Genomic DNA, 20,989 nt, shown 5'->3' with positions numbered 1-20,989 from the left:
TTTTGCTAAGGATCTGTTGGGATTGTAACTATTATTTTTGTAGGTAGAATAGTAAGGAACACGTGGCATTTTTCATTAAGTATAAATATTCTTAAGGGCAACAATGGCTTTTTTTCCAATGCTAAGAGTCATAAAACAAACTTTTATAAATGCACTCAAAATGATGTTATAAAATCTTAGGGACTTTATGATTTACTTGTCTTCATATACAGTGAAGGAATTCACCATGTCTGCATTGAGAAAATCTGTTTCTCTCTGTCTTTCCTTCTAGCTATCTATCTCACCCTTCAAAACAGGGAAGGCTAATATAAAATATAGGACTCCAAGAGAGAGTTTCCTACCCTGGGAGATTTACACATGTGGAACTGAATAGAATATGGTACACAGTATCCCCAAATGTGCCTGGAGCAGGGAATGACTGCCTTGAGGCAACATAGTATTCAATGTCATGAGTTCCTAGAAAGAAGACACCACCACAACCTGACAGGCACAAGAGGTGAATTTTAAAGTTACAGCAGAAATTTCCCATTACATAAAAAACTCCTTTTAATTTCCATGCAAAATAAACTACATATTTCCATGAGATAAAGAGCCTGAAAAAAAGAACAGGAACTTTCTGAGTAATGAGCTACTGGACTTTTCAAGACTTTACCTCTTATGTTGCTTGTAAATTGCTATTCATAAATACCATGTATACTGTCTTGGTTCTCCTGTGAAACACAGGTAAACACACACATATACACATGAGCACGTAGGTACATTTTGGAAATGTTTGTTCTCTTAGGCATTTCACCATAGAGCCATCTGTCCACTCCTCCTAGTGCTGGTCATAGGTCATGGAGGTCCACTTGACTGTTGAAGAGTTGCCACTTAAGTCACTGTCCATTTGTAAATTGTTCCCAGGGTCCAAAAAAAAAAAAAAAAAAAAAAAAAAGGCGATTTTCAATAACAAAAGTTGTGTTTCAAAAGCAATTCACAGAGGGAGAATTACATAGTAGATCCTTTCCTTTCTTAGTCGTGTGTGTGTGTGTGTGTGTGTGTGTGTGTGTGTGTGTGTGTGTGTGTGAGAGAGAGACACAATCAAGTATATCCCAGACTGGGCTTGAACTACATATCTTCCTTCCTCTGGCTCCCAAATGCTGGGATTATGCATGTGTACCACTATGCCTGGCTTTTCCTTTGTCAAATTTTAAACCATGTAATGAAACTTCATGGGTTATAATTGATACATTCTGTGCTGTGATCCTGCATACAGAAAATATAAGTCAATATATAGATTCTCAATAAGAAGAATATGTACTAAAAAACAATATACTCAAAGAGTTTTTGAAAACATCTAGTAACTAAATGCTTTCAAGGTGCTAATTAGTCCCCCACAGGCCTAAATAATGAAGACAGGAACTACTTCTGCAGTGAAAAAGAACATTTACAGTCCTGTTTCATGTCACTTCACGTGGAGACACGGGTGACAGAAACGCTGATTTTAATTTACTTTGCCATTTAATCTATAAGTGAAAACTATGTTAGTTTAAAGATGCATGGAAAACAGATAAACCTGAGAGTAAACATTACTATCTCAAAGCAGCTGAAGGGACTTAAAAGACACAAAAGGCAAAATTTCATTATGTATGCTTCAGGTGGGATTTTTCGAAAACCCGTAGCCTTTCCAACTAAAATGATGAATGCTTCTCTGATTCTAATTGACAAGTGTTATATATAAAAGAGTTCTGGCCTTAGTTCTTATCAAAACTGTGGGGATTTCCAATGATAGGGCAATGTTATGTGGGTGGAAACTTCTCAGAAGAATAGGGAACTTATCAGTATTTACTTAGGTTCTATTACATTCAGAGCCATAAAAGCAACTACACTCATAAATTTATAGCCAGTCAAGGATATTGCCTCTTCCCCCAAAGAGGCTCGATATTAAAGGAGTGCAGTGAATAAGCTCAAATCATGAAGTGCTTTCAATACTGGAACCATTTCCCTTCATATTTCAACTTGTAGACAATACGTTATAAAGAATCACTGGCTAGCCTTTAAGTTGGAGAAGCAAAAATAATAAAAATAGTGATAAGCATTAGTAGTTTTTCTTACAGATGTTATCCTATTTTGCTTTTCATTATTAAAGCACCTCATGATAATAATACCTACCGTTAATGAGCTTGGCTGCAGGTTAATGATCACCACAGTTGTGTCAATAGATAATTTTATGATTTCACCTTTGTAGATAAAGAAACAGAAACTAGTGGAGGTCATGAATCCTCGCCTAAATCATACAGCAGAAATAAGACTTAAGTTTATATCATTCCAATTCCAAAGGAGATTTTTGTACTAGTTTGCTATTTCAGCTGTGACAAATTGCACCACAACTGAGTTGTCCTGAAATCACAGAAATTCATCATTTTATAGCTCTGGAGGTCAAAAGTCCAAAAGGGGTCTCCCTGGGCTAAAATCACTGTCAGCAGGGCTGCCTTTTTGTGTAGATGAGGGGAAAAACCTTCTCTGTTTTGTTTTTGCTTTTGTTTTTTCTGGCTACATGAGCCTTTCTTCCTTCTATCCTCAACTTGGACTCCAACATCTCATTCCCCTTCCTGACTCTTCTGCCTCTCCTCCAGATGTTAAGTGTTCTCATCATTATGCGGAGCATGCCCAGATAAAAGAACATCCTTAATCACAGCTGTAAAATCACTTTTGACATATAAAGTCACCAATCATAGGATGTCTTTGGAAGCCTTTATTCTACTGACCTAGACATTAAAGATCTGGCTTAATAAAATGTAGCTAGTTGTGTATGTATTTCAATACTAATACTGATAATTTTGTGGACTGAAAAATATAAACACTATGATTAAGCATTAATAAAGTGATAACAGTAAAATTAAGAAAATTTCTTGCTCGCTGAATATGGATGGCTATCTATGTAAAGAGATACATCTCTCACCATGATCTCTTTTGAGTGGACACTGGCGTGAGTTATATCAAATCTTGAATCGTACAAGTGGGACCATATGCACTTAACAAACACTATTCACTAAATGCATGTTTCTTTTTATTCATATTTTTAATGGTCTTTCTTTTGAAAATATTTTATTAATTTATTCATATTACATCTCAATTGTTATCCCATTCCTTGTATCCTCCCCTTCTTCCCTCCCTCCTGCTTTCACCCTATCCCCTCCCCTATGACTGTGACTGAGGGGAACCTCCTCCTACTGTATTTACTCACTTTTCTTTCATATTTTATAAAATACAAGAAAAGCTTGATAAAGTAGTGTAGAGTGCATTGAATTAGTACTGCCGACAAAGTTTCTAAAGTGTTTTTTAAATATGGGAAATACTCTGTAGGTCTTGCTTTTATTTTCCACATTATATACATTATATATATAATGTCTTATTTGTTGATCAAGCTAGCTTCAAACTCTTCAGTTCTCCTCCCTCAGCTCCTGAGACCTAGGGCTATGCGTGTGTACCACTGGTTATACAATCGCTTATGCTTAAGCATTTTGATAATTCATTAGTCTGATGAAGGCCTTTGCCATTTGGCGGCCCTCATGTTTCATTTAGTGTTATATGTTATTTTTAATAACATCGGTGTACACCTATTTTACTTTTTAATGACAAACTGATTTTATAGGAAAGGTGTGCTGTACTGTAGGATGAATTTCTGCCTCATTTTACACTACTCTTACCCCATGGTCAGAGGCAACTTGCCACTGTAATTTAAAAATTTTTAAATCTCTTTCCCTGGGAATGTTCCTCTGCAATTCCGGTCACATGCCTGTCTACTTGGTCTTGTGTTCATGTCATAAAGTTTTGTTTTTATCTTGAAATTTTAAACTGCTTTATTTGTTTGTGTCCTGACTAAATTTGTCTGTACAGTCATCTCCTCTTGTTCTTTCTCTTGCTGAGTATTACATTATGTGTAAATAGGAAGAAAAGAACTGGGTGGGAAAGAAAAAGGAATTCTATACAGATATGTACGGAGTTTATCTTCTAATCCCTGGCTGGGCTAGGGAACAAGAGGACAGTCCAGTTTCCCAATGTTTTCCAAGAAATCTGAGAATAAAAAAGACAGCTCCTTTACTTATCCTAAGTAGGATTTTAGTATTTGATATACCTTAGATCACATGGTATATGTGCAGTTGTGCAGGTATGTATATGTTGACATGTGTGTGGTTCATATACATGCGTATTAACTATTAAAAATCTCAAAACTAAATAAAGATGGTGTCAACAGGCAAACACACAAACACACATCATGGTAATGAATTAGATTGCTCAATATCTCAAGGTCATCAGCTTTTTACAGATCAGTCAACCAAAAGGGAATATTTCCAATGAAAACCAAATAGCTTAGTTGACGCTGGTAAACTCTTCCAAACACCTTTTAAAATAGCCAAAGGATAAAAATAGCAAAGAAGCATTGTGGAGATGGCCGATCTGGTAAAGTTGCAGCCATGACATCATGAAGACCTGAGTTTGGACACTCAGAACCCACACAAAAAACTGGGCCTAACTGGGTGTGCTTGTAGGCCTGGTGCTGGTGGTGGTGGTGGGTGGCAGAGCCTAGGTAAATCCATGGGCTTCAGGTCCAGTAAGAGACACTGTTTCAAAAAACAAACACAGAAAGAGACTGAGGAGACATTCTCCATGTAAATCTCTGCCTCCACAAATACAAACCCACTTGTGCACCAACATGAGCACACACCAATGCTTAGAAGTACACATATGACACACAAACATCATAACACACACACACCCCAAAACCAAAATTAGCCCAAGAAGTTTTCATGATAATATTGAATAATGTATACTGTGTTTGATAGCTTTTATAACTTTTAAACAAATAAGTATAGAACTAGAATGTATTAGCACCTAAAAATGTAATAACCAGAATAAAACCCACTGGGAAGTCTGAAAACTAAGCAATGAAAATACTTCCTTTGTGAGAAAAACAGAATGAGAATGAAACCATGATTAACGACCAAAGGTAAAGACAGCTGTCCAGGAGCTTCAGCAAACCAGACTGTAAAAGTGAAGGAAGGAAAGAGACTGGAAAACACCACGCCCCAAACAAAGCAGGACTCAGGTGTGAAACAGACTTTTCCTTTCTAGCACTGACTTTGCTCCTATCCCCTTCGGGATGCCCCATCTTAGTGGGACCAGAGAAAGAAGCCCAAGACAGCTGAGGCAGGTTGCCTGCGTTCTTGTCCCTTCCCGGCCAGCGTGTGCAGCACGTGCTGCCCAGGAAGTAGTGTAGTGCGCGCAGAATGAGCTTGCTCACAGATCACAGAACAGCCAGTGTGCATTGGCTAATTTCATCTTTTGCTGGGTTTAAAAAGTTCATTATGTAGTAAATTTAAAGAGATTTCAAGTGACACTTATATTAAATAGTTAAATAGGTTCTTAAGATTTTTTTTATGTTCTAGTATCATTTTCTACCCAGGTTTCAAGCCCAAGCTAGACTTCTGTGTGACAATAGCGTAGCTTGGTTCTTTACTTAATTTTTTTTTTTTTTTTAATAACAAGAGTGTCGGTCTGTCTGCCTGTCTGTCTGTCTGTCTCTGTCTCTCTGCCTCTCTCTGTGTGTCTCTGTCTCTGTCTCTCTGTCTCTCTCTCTCTCTCTCTCTCTCTCTGTGTGTGTGTGTGTGTGTGTGTGTGTGTGTGTGTGTGTGTGTGTGTGTTGAGATTTTAAATACTAAACTAACTCTTCTTTGCTAGATTTTAGATATATGGTCCTTTATACTTAAGTCAACATTTTCTTTTTACAGGAATTGTGTTCCTACTGTCTCTCTTCTGTATATCTTCCAAGAAACAACTATTTTTTTTGTTTGTTTTTTTGTTTTGTTTGTTCTATTAACTCCTTTTTTCTGAGTCAAGTGGTTTTCAGCTTAACTATCTCCTAATAAAATCAGATACACACAATTGTATTTAGTCACTCACTTTACTAGGCTGTAGACCCTTCAGGTGAACTTTACCTAGAATGGAATTCTTTTGGTGAAAATATGCTCTTTTTCTTTTTTTGGGTGAGGAGTATCATCACAGTGCCATCTTTTGTTTTCACTGAGCATGAATGTTACCTTGGGTATACATACATGAGATTGCATTTGTTTCTTTAGGTTGCTTATTTTACACACACACACACACACACACACACACACACACACACGCACACACACAAACACAAACACAAATACACATAGATTTCATATATTTAATGTGTATATTCTTACTTCTATGATTACTTTGTCTTATCTTTCTTTACAAAAATTTGTTTGCATATGAGTCTAAATATAATCATATGCTTCTATATGGCCTGGAAGATACTTTACATATTTATGTGAATGTATGTTATACAGTTTATATTTATATATACTTAATATTTATGTTTATTTATAAATACCGTAGAGTACTGCCGTTAGATGAGGTCATCATTCATAATTAGCCCAACACTGAAAATAAAAGAAGCTTCATTTCTCACACATTAGAATGTTCAGGCCCTGTGCCTAGCTTGCTGCCTGTCTTCTCTATTGTCTCTTGTTGTGGTATGTATATTTTGTGTCACACACACATACTGTTCCAGAACATTATTCTCTATGTTTTCATTAAGATGGTCCTTAGAAGAAAACATTTTCAGAGTTCCTAGTCTTAGCTTAACAAGCCTCTTGGAGCCATGGCCAGATATCTCTTATACTTACTCATAAAATGCATCTCAGTGCTTCTTATGTAGTAAATGTCTTAATAAAGACATAGTCTCCATTCCATTTTTTTTTTTTTTAAACAAGGTTTTTCTATGTTATCCTGAGCGTGGCTTTGTAGACTAGGCAGGCCTTGAGCTCACATTGATCCTCCCAAATGCTGGGATTAGAAGCAGCATGAGCTGCCAAGCCAGGCTATCTTCCACACTCTTAATCCATTACCTTCCTTGGTTGTATTGGGACAGTCAGGTCACATCCTGGCCTATGGTCACTCAGTGCTTACTGGGACTTTTTTCAACAATGTTTAATTAGGAAACAGCAATTGTTATGATAATCTTTTCTCCTCATATGTTCTCCCTCTTTCATTTCTTCCTCTCTCCCTCTTTCACCCCACCTCTCCCTCCCTTCCTTCCTTCTTTCTTTTCTTCTTCTTCTTTCTTTTTATCCCCAATATTGAAGATTGAATCAAAAGAAGGGTTATCTCATATAGTTACTATGTGTATGATATGAAATATATATCATAAAGAGAAAGGGAACAAAAAACCTTAAGGCAATGATATGGACACAGGATCTTCTATCTGCTGGGGGAGACTTTGGGAGGTTTCTCCTATTGAGTTATAACCCTAGCCTCCTTCCCTCTTCTTGAGTAGGAGGAGAGACAAATTAGGAAGACAAAAGTGATCAAGGGCACGAGAGATGGAACTGGGGAGTTACAAATGGCCCAAATGTACATGTATGAAAATGTCACAATAAATTCAATAATATATAATTGGTATATATCATAATAGAGAAGACCAAAAATATCAATGTTTTTTGAAATGGGTCACCTTCATTTACTTTTGTTAGATCCATGCCTGTGTGCCATAAGAATTCAGCTAAACAGAAAGTAAAAACAATGATAGCTCTTCTAAAGGATCTTGATTTGATCCCCAGCACCCGCAAGGCAGTTCACAGACATCAGTAATTCCAGTTCCAGGTGGTCTGACGCCCTCTTCTGCCCTCCGTAGGTAGTGCACATATACGTAGTGCACATGCATAATGATCTAATGAAGACAAAACATCCACATATATTAAAAAAGAAATTGAGCTGGGAGTCTAACTGAGCAGTGAGTGCCTGTTGCCTAGTGTATGTGCAGCTCCAGGTTCAACTCTCAGCCCTGGGGAAGAAAACAGAACAAAGAAAATGAAAAGCATAGCCAATTTTTTGAGTCACATTCTACTAAATTTGGGTTGCTAGAAAAATTTTTAGAATCCATATTAATAATGAATGCTTGAGAGGATGTACATTCACACTATGCTTGGAATACCTTGCTATTGGGTAGTTTCTTTTCTTGAAATAAAAATGCTGTTATATATATTTCTATGTGAGTATGCATACAATAATCTATAATGTTTAATAGTCATGTCATTTACAATATAGTATAATAATAAAATTATATTAATATTGTATATAACTATATGTTAAAATAGTGCATATTATATAGTATAATAAATATCTTTTTGCTAGTGATAATTAAGTCTTTGGTCAGGTTCCTGGGGTGGGATAGTTTAGAATAGCATTTACTATTCCACCTGTTTACTTCATTCTCTTAAATATTCTGTACATTTAATTATATAATAAACTGAGGATTCCTTGGTTGTGCTGGCATTCCTTGTGACCACTTCTCTTCCACCTTATACACTGGCTCCTTTCCTACAAACTGGTTATTGCTGTTGTCTTCTCTGAAGGGTCCCTCTTGCTCCTTTTCACCTATGGTGAAAGAGGAGATTTGGTTTTCTGAAGAACTCTGTTGTAACTGGCATGTCCCAGGTTATGTAGATCTTACAGCTAAACATGGCAACATAAACTGTACTGCATTTCAATGTTAAAACTATTTGAAGGGAAAGTGCTTTTCACTTTCACCATGTAATTTTGTCAGAGGTGAGCAGCCCTTCCCACTTGTCACTTCTCTGTCATTGAGCTGGGTAGGTGTGGCTTTATAGAAAGCTACTATCATAAGAAGAATACTTTTATTCTGAGAACTACAGAAGCCAAGTATTACTATATAGTGCCATTTATTTTTATTTTTAATGAACATAAACATTTTAGTGTTTTACTGTATTTTATTCAGTTTTATACTCACAGAGCTGTAATCTCGTTATTTGAGGCTAGGCTCTTTCGGACTCTAATTAAAGCGCAGAGTCAGAGTTCTGATTGGATGTCAGATTTATATGCAGGCGGCTGAAGGAGCAGAAAAAAAAAAAAAAAAACAGTAAATTCTCAGGTGCACAAGAAGGCCTGGCAAGTCACTCCTGTCATTACCTCACATTGAGTGCTGGTCAATGCGGTTGCCTGGTCCGGAGAACTGTGCCCCACCCATCACAGCAGCACTGTAAACTCCAGCCCAGGGTGTGCAGATGGAGTCCACCCACATGGAACTGAACAGCTGAGAAGACCATGAAATCTCTATGGGAAGGACAGTAGGGGATGGCCTAGAGTGTGGTTGCAGTACAAGGTGGTGCTGTTTTGTTTGTTTATTGGGCCATTGTCGGAAACTGTCTTAAACGTTTTAAAGCAGTTTCCATTATAAAAGTCAGAAAGTTACTCATCCACTAGCTGTGCTTCCTCTGCAATATCTTACCTTATCAGAGACAGAAGAGGAGACATGACCACAGTCTCTCCTTAGATATCAGACCTGTGATTCATACTTGCCGTTGAACATTCCAGAGGCACGTGATTCCCAACAAACACCAGTCATTTCTTGGATTCTTTCTTTAGTAAAACTGGCTTTTCCTTAATGTCCCATTATCAATGCTCCTTGGATTACCCGACCCTCCCTTTCTTCTTCTTAATCCCTAAACCATTGTGTGTTACTATAGTGGGACTGAGCCTAGGGCCTGTGTGCTGAGCAAGGCCTTTGCCTCTGAGTTCGAGACTTTCTCTTCTTCTCACCTTCATGTTGGAGCATGAGGTCTGTGTGAGTCTCAATGTGGCCTCAAATATTTTTGTAACCCAAGCTGACTTAAAGTATATGCTCCACCTGCCCCAACCTCCCAACAACCAGGGATGACAGATTTAGGAAGATTCTCTTAAATCCAACTTAACTGGCCATTCAAACTTCCTTACATCATTTTATTTAAATAAAGAGACATCACTTTTACCTACACCTTTTTCTTACAAAACCCTGGAGGCAGAAGCATCTTATTTAAGAGGGAAATCTGAGGGCGCCTGTGCTTAGAGACTTCAGATGTTAAGTTCTGGCTTCCCCTGACTAGAGGACAAAACCCCAATATCTTTAGGTAAGTAACATCCAACTACTTTATGATTCTGCTGCATTGTTTCCTTACCTGAGGAACCTGGAATGTCCCAGCCGGCAGGACAAACTGAACCAGGGTTCACCTGAAAGAGGGAGTGGGGGTTGAAAGTGGGGTACAGAGATGGTAGAAATAATGAAGAGTTTGAATGACCAAGATAATATACCCTAGAGGCTTGTCATAATCTATATAGGTTGTAAATTGATTGGAGATAGCCTTTTCCACTAACTCCAAGGCTTTCCTAGCTTCAGCTGTAAGCTCCCAGGGTGAATTTGGAGAACAATCTCCTTGTAAGATTTTGAATAAGGGCCACAAATCCCCAGTAGTTAATTTTAAATAAGGTCTAAGCCAATTTATATCACCAAGAAACTTTTGAAAATCATTTAAAGCCTTTAAATGACCTACTCTCAATGTGATACTTTGGTGCTTTATCTGAGAAGGAAAAAGCTGAAATCCCAAATATGAATATGGATCTATCCTTTGAACTTTTTCAGGGGCTATTTGTAGAGTAAACTGAAATAATTGGGTTTCCGTAAAATCTTAAATGTTCCCATAAGTTGCATAGTCTCGTTAATTAAAACTTACATCTTTGTAAGTAACTTAGCTTATCAGTAGATCATGTCCTGTGGAGATCAGGTTGGAACTCAAGTTTTCTGCCTGTGTTAACCCCCAAATCCTGGGATTAAAGGCATGTGCCACCATGCCCTATATAATTATTTTATCTCAATTTTAGTAAAAAAAAAAAAAATCTTTAAACATCTCAAACAAAAATTAATCAAGGAAACAAGAAAATTCTAAATTCTAGGTAGGTAACTATATTCCCTAGGCTAGTTTAGAAAACTAACAGCCTCTGAGTTCCGCCTTTCCAACTGGTCACTTGTCTGTACCCATCTTTGTTCTATTAGAGTCCAGCCCACAGATAACTAGGAGCAGTGTCTGTAAAACTACAGGACATTCTAGACCTGGGCTGGTTTAGATAATTTGATCTAAGCTGGAAACTCCCAGCTGTAAATGTTTTAAGGACAAAGCTAGTTTATCTCTCTTTTTTTGAGAATCTAATAATTTTTAGAAATATCTCAACTAAAAATTAAGCAAAGAAACAAGAAAATTATGAACACCTTGTAGCTAAGGAGTTTGGAATTAACTCCATTCCTTAGACAAGTTTGGAAAACTGTTAGTCTCTTACAAGCAAAAATTAAGCAAGAAAATTGTAAGTTTTAGGTAATAAGTTCTGTTCCTTAGACTAGACTTCTCTAACCAGCCATGTGTTCGCAGCCATCCCTGTTCTGTAAGAGCCAAGCCCAATAGGCAGCCAGGAACAGTACCTGTAAAACATTTTGGCCCACAGGCACTCCATCTCTGGGCTTGTTCCCCGCGGGTGGTGATGCGCCTGGGTCCAGGCCTCATGAAGGGCAGGCCTGCTGCTGGCTGGTGCTGTGGAGGCAGTACTCTTTCTACCTCATGGGCTGTGTATACCACGTTGGGGCACATAATTGTTTAGAAAATTGGCCAGCGAGTAAAACTTGGCCCTCTCTCAAAACATAGAAAAATGAAACAATATTTATACAATTAAACAAATTTACAGACATAGACATAAAATTTGACATGAGGGTCATAAAACAAACAAACAATCTCATACGCAAGAGAAAAGAAGCAGTTTCAAAACCTTGACAATAAATGGCATATCTATGGTTTAAACTATCTTTAGCTAAAGCCAACAAACTATATATACAGATATATATATATATCTAAAAGCATAATATAGTGTTTCTGTAATTTTTTTTACCAACTCTATCTCACATTTTTAAATTAATCCATTTTTTTTCAAGAAACCATGCACATACGTCATTGACAAAATCTAGAAACTTATCCACTTCTTTATTATTTACTTTTATTCCTTGCATTTGAAGCTTATTTTCCAATGTCTCTCTGAAAAAATCTTTGCTGTTGCTCTGTCCCATGTTTGTGTTGCTCACCTTGGTGTTTCTCTGCGAAGGAGGTGAGGGAAACCATCCACTTGTCTTTTCATGGGGCCCCCTCCATGCAGCGTCCTTCAGTCACTTAATCCCTAGTTTCTAGGTCCCTTTTGTTCAGGCACCAAATGATATGTCCCAGCCTGCAAAAGAAATCGAAACAAAATTCACCTGAAAGAGGGAATGGGGATTGAAAGTGGGGTACAGAGATGCGAGAAATAATGAGTGATGTCTGGAAATTTCTGATCAAGACTCACTTTAATGCGGACAAGTAAGACTTTATATACCAAGGTCAATAGGATCCATTCTAATCCCACTCTCCCTATCCCCCAGGCAAGAATACAATTACCTGAATAGCTCCCTGTAAGAACCTCCTTAATCCTCTAGATGGTTCCCTGTAGGAACTTCCCTATTTCTCTGTGTAGCTCCCTGTAAGAACTTCCCTATTTCTCTGGATGGATAATCCAAAAATAGCCTAAAACACAAGGCGTCCTTCAGCAAGGGTCAGCAACTGGAAGGTCACAGCATGCAGCCTAAAGACTGGATTTCTAACATGACAGAATTTAACATGGCTCCCCACAGGAACCTCCAATTTTCAGCTTCCTTTCCCCATGCAACATTCAATGTTTTTAGAACACACACTTCAAAACTTACTCATGACTGGGTATTGGGGCTACATATAATCCTATTATTCAAAGACTAAGACAGGACGATTATGAGTTTAGGACCAGCCCTTTCTACCTAGCAAGATGCTGATTTAAAAATCAAAATGAACATTCTCCCATTACACTTTAGATGATTTACTCACTCACTGTATCTAGAGGGTCATGAACTATCTTCTTTATTCAACAAACCTAGGAATGTCTTCAAGAACCAGATCAAGTGTTAACTTTGATCTTAGGCCTTATCTGTCTCATATATGGAGTTCGTGACCTTCCTTTGCAGATTTCAAAGCATGCCCAACTATATCTCAAAGAATTTATTCCATGGTGAAGGGATGTGTCTCTGTGATAAAGCCCCTTCCCTTTTTTCTTTCTTTTTTCTTCTCTCTCTTTTTTTTAAATAACACAAATAAGACATGAGCAATATCTTTGGTAAATTTCCAGCACCTTACCCAATATGTGCATAGGTGTGTGTGTCTGTGTGTGTGTGTCCTATAAACATGTATATGTAAACATGCATGTTATGAAAACTTTATTTTTATTATAAAAACATCACAAGACTTGTACAATGTTTAGAATGTTAAGAACTGTGAGAAAGAAAACACATGTATCATAAATTCTGTTTTCCCTTGCTTATAAGAATTCTGATACTATTCTGTGATTGTTTCTTGAAATATTATTATCTCCTTTGGCCATATGCCATGGTATTATTTTAAAATACATTTTAATTGTAGAAATCCATTTCCTTGCTTCACTATCCCTCTAGAGCTTGCACTCATTCAGAACTCATCTTTTCTTACCTTATTCCTTGCCCAACAAAGAGAAATCATTTAATAAAGTTTTATGTATCTTAAAAATGAATTTTAAGTTGAAATTAATCAGTGAAGCAGGAAATTATAACTGCTGTCCATGAACAACCACACAACAGGTTGTGTTTTGCTAATATCATTACATAATGTCCATTTAAAGGGTATTAAAGTAGTACTGTCTTAACTGTCCCAATGTCAAGACAGCAGTTACACTGTCATTCTATATATAAACTCTGTTTTCTTCTATTTTTCTCTTTGTAAGCTATTTGCTGCAGGGAATCCAATACCAAAAGCCCATACACATCAATTAAATAATGCTACAGTGCTTGCACTGTACAGGTTTACAAGGGGTTAAATCACTTTAGTCTTTTTTTTTTTTTTTTTTTTTTTTTCTTTTCTCTTTCTCTTAAAGGCATGTAACTTCTTGTCTGATCTCCTTATGGTCCTTGTCACAACTCCATGGCTTTTAATCACTCATCCAGTCCATGACTTACAGCACTGCAGGCACCATAATAATGCTCTGGCTTGTTTGGGTGCTCTTCCTGATAAAGTCCTGACAATCTCTCAATATAATGGGAAGACAATCAAAATAAAAAATGCTTGAAGGGTTCAGGTAGTGGGGCATCTATTTATTTTTCACTACGTGCAAGGATATTAAAATACTGACTTTCATACTTTGGATTGAGTTCTTGATGAAATCCAAGAAAAATTGAAAATTTGAATTATTCCACTGCCAGTAGTGCCCATATATCATGAAGAGAAAGCCAGCCCGAGTAACCACCTTTATAGCACGACCTTAACAGTGTCTGGCTGTCCTCCTTTTGTTTCGGTTTCTGTAGGGCATCTAAGCAATTAGTTAACTCTATGCTTTGTTTTAAATTTCCAATCACATGTGGAACTACATAAAGATAAGTGATGTCGTCTTCAATGCTTTTGAATGGCTAATAATGATGCTTGATGTTGGGGTGGTTCAACTTTTTAAAGGTACTTTCCGAGAAATTATCTCACTAGATTCATTAGCCCTTAGAAGTAAGCAGAATTCTGAGAATTCCCCCACTGGCCCCACACCCTACCACCTCTGCTTCTGACATTTCACTACTCCCCTTTCCTTGTGGAGAGGAGGCAATTTGGAGCGGATGAAAGAGCACAGAGTGAATCCAGGTATTTAATTCCTTCTTGTCTTGTTGAATTAACTTGGCTTGAGGATCATTTTTTCCCTTCTATGAATCTTGGCTTTCTAATTGGCAAGTAGGAATAATGTTACAATCCATTCCCCAAGCTGCAAGCATTAGGTCAGGTACAACCTGAAACAATGAACAGGACAGAGAGACCTGTTAGCTTCTCTCAAGGGAAGCTAGGTGATTAGAAAGAAAACAGACTTTGATACCTCAATTTCTTAGTTGTAGATTTCATGAATACAGTCAAGTTTTCTGTTTCATTTTCTCATATGGAAAATGGGCACAATACTGCATATCTTTTGTAGCTGTTGAAAATGATACATTTGCATTTGGTACATACACATAAAAAAAGGCTCTAAACTATCTTCCTTATTTTCTTACCCCTCCCCCATTTCTTCTTTATATTTTGAACTTGTGTGGCATAAAAGGTGGACATTAAATCCAAAATTGAAGACTATTATGATTTTATGATTTATAAAGCATTCAGGGCTCCCAAGATGAAATGTCTTAGGAGGACTCGAGTTTAAATTCCCTGCACTCACATAAAGAGGCAAGCATGGTTTTCTGTTCCTGTAACCCCAGCATTGGCTGGGTGGGTAAAGGCACATAGGTCTTATGACTATGATAAACAGCCCACCTAGGTTAAATGGCAACATTCAGAGTCAGCAAGAGATTCCATTTCAGGACATAAGATGGAGCGCAATAAAGATCCCAAACATCTTCCTCTGGCCTCCACAGGCATGAGTGTGGATGCTCACATTCAGCATTGAGAATTTTTTTGCTTCGAGCCATATATTGGCTGTAATTGTGGGGACCTAAGGAACTTCTCACTTGAGAGAGGAGCTCTTCATGTTAGAGAGCACACTGGATTACCCCTCCCATCTGGTAGAACGTGAGCATCACTTTCACAGCTCAATTCTTTCCTTCCACAGAGGAGAAAACTGAATTTGAGAGAAGTGAAGAGACTTGCGTGCCTGACTTCACAAAGCTGGTGAGTAGACAGCCCTGAATGGAGCTCAGCTGGGTTTGCATTTATAGTTTCCTTGAAAAACTGAAGGCATATAGTGCAATTGTGGACACTTAAGATTCCAGGCCTGAAAATAAGCATGGCACATTTTAGTATATTGAACACTTAAAAGACAAGGGCAGGAAAAGGGGCCTAGAAGAGCTGTGAAATAAGTAGAAATGACTTACCCTTTGAGAGGGGCAAAGTGACCTCTGATAGAGAATAGTATTTTGTGACTTTCCTGGGGGAATAAGTGAAGAAAACTTTGTTCATCCAAGATAAGACATTGACCACACCAACTCAGACAAAAGTGGATATCACATTTTGAAGTATATGAATAATTTGCAAAAACAAAATCTATCCCCAAGCATGGTAAGTTTTCCATTATTCTACCTAAGTCTAGCTTTGTGAACCAGTGAGTATATTGAGGCTAGTTACAGGAGTATGGGTGAGGAGTATAAGAGTATAGGTGCCTCCAAGGCAGCTACATGGATGAAAAACCCTTTTGCCAACATGGGAGACCACTCACAAAACTTGCCTCTTTGGAATTCTCTTTACATTTTGTAAGCAACATGATTACTAGAGAGTTGCCTCTCTTGAGCAATTGCTACTACTTATATAGCATTGGGTAAAGCCTTTATGAATTGTGTACCTTTCAGGAGGTTCTTGATTCTTGTGAGGTTTATGTACTTCCTGAGTCCTGAGAATAAAATGGTGCACAAAGAGAGTGCACAGAGGAAACCCCAAGAAGGTAGCAACTTGCTTCCTCTGCTCCTGGTTCTTTTAGGAAAAAGAAGTGCCTGACTTTCAATATAGAATTTACTTTTATTTTACTAGTTTTTAAAAACTTAATTGAGCAAAACAGTAGCTAAATGAGGCATATAATTGGAATAGTCCCAGAAAAAAGAGCAAAATCTTAGAAGAAATAGATAATATTTAAAATACTTACCATGTTGGAGATGAAACAGAGTCAGTAGATCATGATTTGAGGACAGAGTCAGTGTTATTATATCCTGGAAATTATTTACATTTATGTAATAATATCAGAAAACCCTCAAATGAGCATACTTAAATATAAACTTGATCAATTTAATTATGTCTCAACACAGGTCACGCTTTAAAATTTCAGGGCATATTGTTTTAGATGAAAAGAAACTACTAAATCTTAAGACACGTATATGAATACTTTGCAGAAAAAAAATAAGCTTACTGATTTTGTCTAAATTGGAATTTAAGAAGACAGTGAAGGGAAAGTGAAGTCCACTTGGGAGAAGTCGCCATTTGTTTTTTCTCATGAAGTAATTGTTGATAATCCCGTTGGTCCTCTCCCCTACCCCATCTCGCCCCTGCACACTAAGGAAAGCTAATGAATCATGTTAGGGAGATTTTTTTTTTATCACATTAACCTGCCAGGTACAGATAGACTGGATTGGAATTGAGAAGATGGGAAAGAACCTTGAGGATATTTTAGCCTCTAATTTGTACTTAACGTGTTTCTCTGTGAGCATGGATGTGGGTAGAGGCCATGAAACTAGAAAATGACTCATGTTGGGAATGCATGATCTTTAAGGAAGGAGCATGTAGAAGGTAATAAACACACATCTTCTTCAAGTGGGGAGTAGTTACAAGGAGCAGACGCATACTGGGGATGAGGCTAGAAAAGAGTAAAGGTGTGGGTCAGCCAAGTAAGGTATATATCAAAATGCCTAATTGTGCTGCCTAATTGTGTGTCAACTTGACACATGCTAGAGATATCTCAAAAGAGGGGAAATGCCTCCTTTATATTCAGCTGTAAGACGTCTACTTAATTGGTGATTGATGGAGAGGAGCTCAGCCCATTGTGTGGGGTGGTCTGGCTTCCATAAGAAGGGAAGCTGAGCAAGCCATGATGAGAAAACAGCAGGCACCACTCCTCCATGGCCTCTGCATCATCTCCTGCCTCCAGGTTCTGTCCCTGTTTGAGTTCCTGTCCTGACTTACTTTGATGATGATGAACAACAATATAGAACTATAAGCCGAATAAACTCCGTTCTCTTGGTCATGGTGAATCACTGCAGCAATAGTGACTCTCACTAAGACAATATGCTAACTAAAAATTGTATAAACTTTTGAAAAAGAGATTACTCAGTTTGAGGGAGAAATGTTTAGTGGATAGGAAAAATGTAGGAGTTAGGACAAATTTTGTGTGTGTGTGTGTGTGTGTGTGTGTGTGTGTGTGTGTGTGTGTGTGTGTGTGTGTAAGACTAGGAGGAGGGGAGAATTTTTGTAAGGAAAAGGATCTGGCAGCAAAGATGAGTAAATATAGATAGACAAGAGCGGAATCTTGTGAAGGCATCAACTTACTTGTAGAAAAAGCATCCCCTTTAAGAAAAGACGTCCCTTGGGAAGATCAGAGTAGGGGTTCGATGTTCACTACTTGTATCGTCTTTGATTAGTGCAATAGTTTGAGCAGACCCCCTTGACCATGTAGTGGGGGAGGAGGTCCCCCTCAGTCTTAGACCTAGGGGAAGGGGATAGGGTGAAAGCAGGAGGGAGGGAGGAATGGGAGGATACAAGTGATGGGATAACAAATTAGTTGTAATCTGAATAAATTAATAAAAATAAATTAAAAGAAAAAGAAAAAAAGAAAAAACAAAAGCTGTCTTTTTCCCTACGGATGAGATCAAAGCCTGCATGGAATGAACCTGGCATTGCCCGTCCATAACAGCACTTTGCATCATTAAATTGAAGACTGAAATCTTAGCTCTCATGAGCAAAGTGCATTTACCGAATGACTTTTGTGTGTAAAACATTCACTTCGACATGAAAGGAGAATATTCTTTACTGACCATAACTATTTTTAATATACTACTTTTTGCTTGAAAAACTTTAAAAATTGTACCATTTCTGATTTTATAGATAATTTCAAAAATTAGAAGATTGAATATTGAATGAAATATTAGATTCATGTTGTTAATCTACTTAAAATAAGTTGGATAATGGTAAGACCTGTTTAGGAAGTTAGAAATCTAACTGCAAAGGGTTGATGTCCATATACAAATCAAGATTTTTTTTTTTTAGTTTGTGTTTACTCAATATTCATAGTAAATTGAGAAAGAAGTTAAGGACTATAAAAATTATACCTGTTAACTTAAGAAAATATGGATTAAGTTATTTACTTTTAAAAGTTTACTAAATAACACTTTTTTCTGCTTATTGAAGGAAACCTGTGACATCAAACATTAAAAATGTCACAAGAGTATTTATATGTAAGTCCATAGAATGAAGAGCAAAATATGAGTCTCTGTGTGTATGTCTGTGTTTGTGCACTCCCGCGCACTCACACATGCAAAATAAACTCTCTGTTTCTAGGCATGGTCTGGTACAAAGGTCCCTCATTTAAGTCTTAGAGCAAAATAAACATGCGAGATTATAATTATTTTATTGAGCTTTCCTATTTTATGACCCGCTAATGGGTCATGGATTAGCATGCTAAAAACCTACCGCTTCAATGAGGTAGATTTTTAAAATATACTCATTTATTGTTTTTGCTTTTAAATGCCAAGGAAATGCTCTGTTCCCAGTCTTTTTTTCATTTACAGTAAACCACAAAAGTATAATTATTTTTATTATGGAGAAAAAATTAAAATATGTTGTGCATATTCAACTGGCAGCATGTATATAATTTTTAAAGTTTCTATTAATTTCTAATGTAAATAGTTGAGCTTATCAGCTTGAGTGTATATTTTACTACTAGCAACTGTATCAGGTTTATTTGACTTCCTTCACTTTTTAGGATGAAATTACTAGAAACGTAACCTGATGGAATCAGTTATCATTTTGGTGAGCAAATATAATTCAAGGCACACTTTTAAAAGTTGATATTCCATATACTTTAATTTTGGTATGCATCATGATTTATTTGCATCATATTCTATGTTGCAGACAGTTACATGTTAAGGATTCCTTTCTTTTCCACCATTTTTGCATGCAGCTTCATCTCCAAATAACAGGGTTTGGATCGAAGTCTATATCTCTGTTTAATCTTCCCAAATTTTCCAAGTAGGTTAAATGTCTTCACCTTCTCTGGGTCTAAGCAATAAATGAGTGGATAGAGTCAAAGAATATTCCCAGTTCCACGAGCAAAAAGTACCCAAGTGCGAATAAGTGCCCTATCACCGAGTGTTAGCATTTCTACTGTTCATGAGTAAATTCAATTTGGAAAGTAAGAACAAAGATTGTTTTGTTTTATTTTATTTATTTTGTTTTAACAAGGCACTTGACTCAGCAACTCAAGAGGCTGTGGTGGACATGGACCACTTAAGCGTATAGCTCAAGTTCAGTTTTGGCAACAAGAAAGTGTCAAAGGAGCCCAACAAAGACCCAGTAGAGTGCTCAATAATCTGGCCTACCTAGGTTTACCTAGGTTTAAAGTACGGGTAAAATCTAGAGTACTAAAATGAACGTAGGCCCTTAAAACTCCCTGTTTTATCAATGCCTTATTTGCTTGATAGCACTTTCAGTAGAGCTTATGTCAGTGAAAAGTAGCATTTGTCAGTGTTACTTGAAGACTCTTAAGTATTTTAAAAAGTCATTCTATTATGAAAGAGTAAACTATCTGACATGTCTGTGTTGCTCACTTAAATCAATATCTTTACACAGTGGGATTTCTATTAAACACATTTTTCTATGAAGACAATAAAATGTGTATCACTTTCAGAGGTAGGTGCTTGAATGTGGAAGCAGGAATTGTGAGCCCACCCTGAATATTAAGGAAAGTAATGTATTCCATTCTAAAATGGGATGTGATCAAAAGAGAAATGTGTGTTGGTAGCATGTGTCCTTGCTCAAGTTGCTATAGAATTTTAAACCTCAGTGTTCTCTGTTTTAAAATATATTTCTCCTAAGATAGTTAAGTGAGGAAAGCTGAAGTTGTTGCACAAAGTTCCTGGCAAAGACGGTGTTCTCAATGTTTGTTAAGCGCAGTGTTTTTCTTTTCTATAGAATTCTTAAGATTACTGACGAAGTCAAAACCTTTGTTAGGAGTGCCATTATCTTCTTTGACTATATAAGCTTAGCTACTGAACTGTAGAAAATTAATTGCTTAACATAAGTAAAAATAATTTCTCCTGAATAGTCCAAGGATATTGCACCTAAAGGTGGCCTTCATATAACACACATCAAACCTTTTATTTCTTGAATGTTTCTCCAACAATGTGATTATCAGATTCAGATTGACCAGATGGAAGCAGTTCTGTGTCTTTGGGGAAGGATTAGGTTTTCATGGTCCCCTGGGAGACAATTCAGCAGAGAGAGAGTCGGAAGTGGGAAACACTCTCTTTGGTGTTGTGCCCCCATTCACAACATAGCAAAAGTCAGAGGTAAAAGTA

General features: G+C 37.2%; 1 protein-coding gene across 2 annotated transcripts in view; it reads left to right on the top strand.

Moving 5' to 3' along the window:
* Hnf4g (hepatocyte nuclear factor 4 gamma) overlaps positions 1-20,989 on the top strand; it is a 132,180-nt gene that overhangs the window by 41,280 nt on the left and 69,911 nt on the right. Inside the window, exon 1 of one of the 2 annotated variants that reach the window (XM_051158542.1) lies at positions 15,546-15,605. The exons of the other annotated variant lie outside the window; for it this stretch is intronic. The gene's annotated coding sequence lies outside the window, so the exon portion shown is untranslated. Of the gene's footprint in view, positions 1-15,545; positions 15,606-20,989 lie in introns of those variants that run through there. 2 annotated transcript variants of the gene reach the window in all.

Source organism: Acomys russatus, chromosome 2 (assembly GCF_903995435.1).
Source record: "Acomys russatus chromosome 2, mAcoRus1.1, whole genome shotgun sequence".
Taxonomy (NCBI): Eukaryota; Metazoa; Chordata; class Mammalia; order Rodentia; family Muridae; genus Acomys; species Acomys russatus.
The sequence above is the reverse complement of the archived record's forward strand: the minus strand, read 5'-3'. Positions and strand labels throughout refer to the sequence as shown.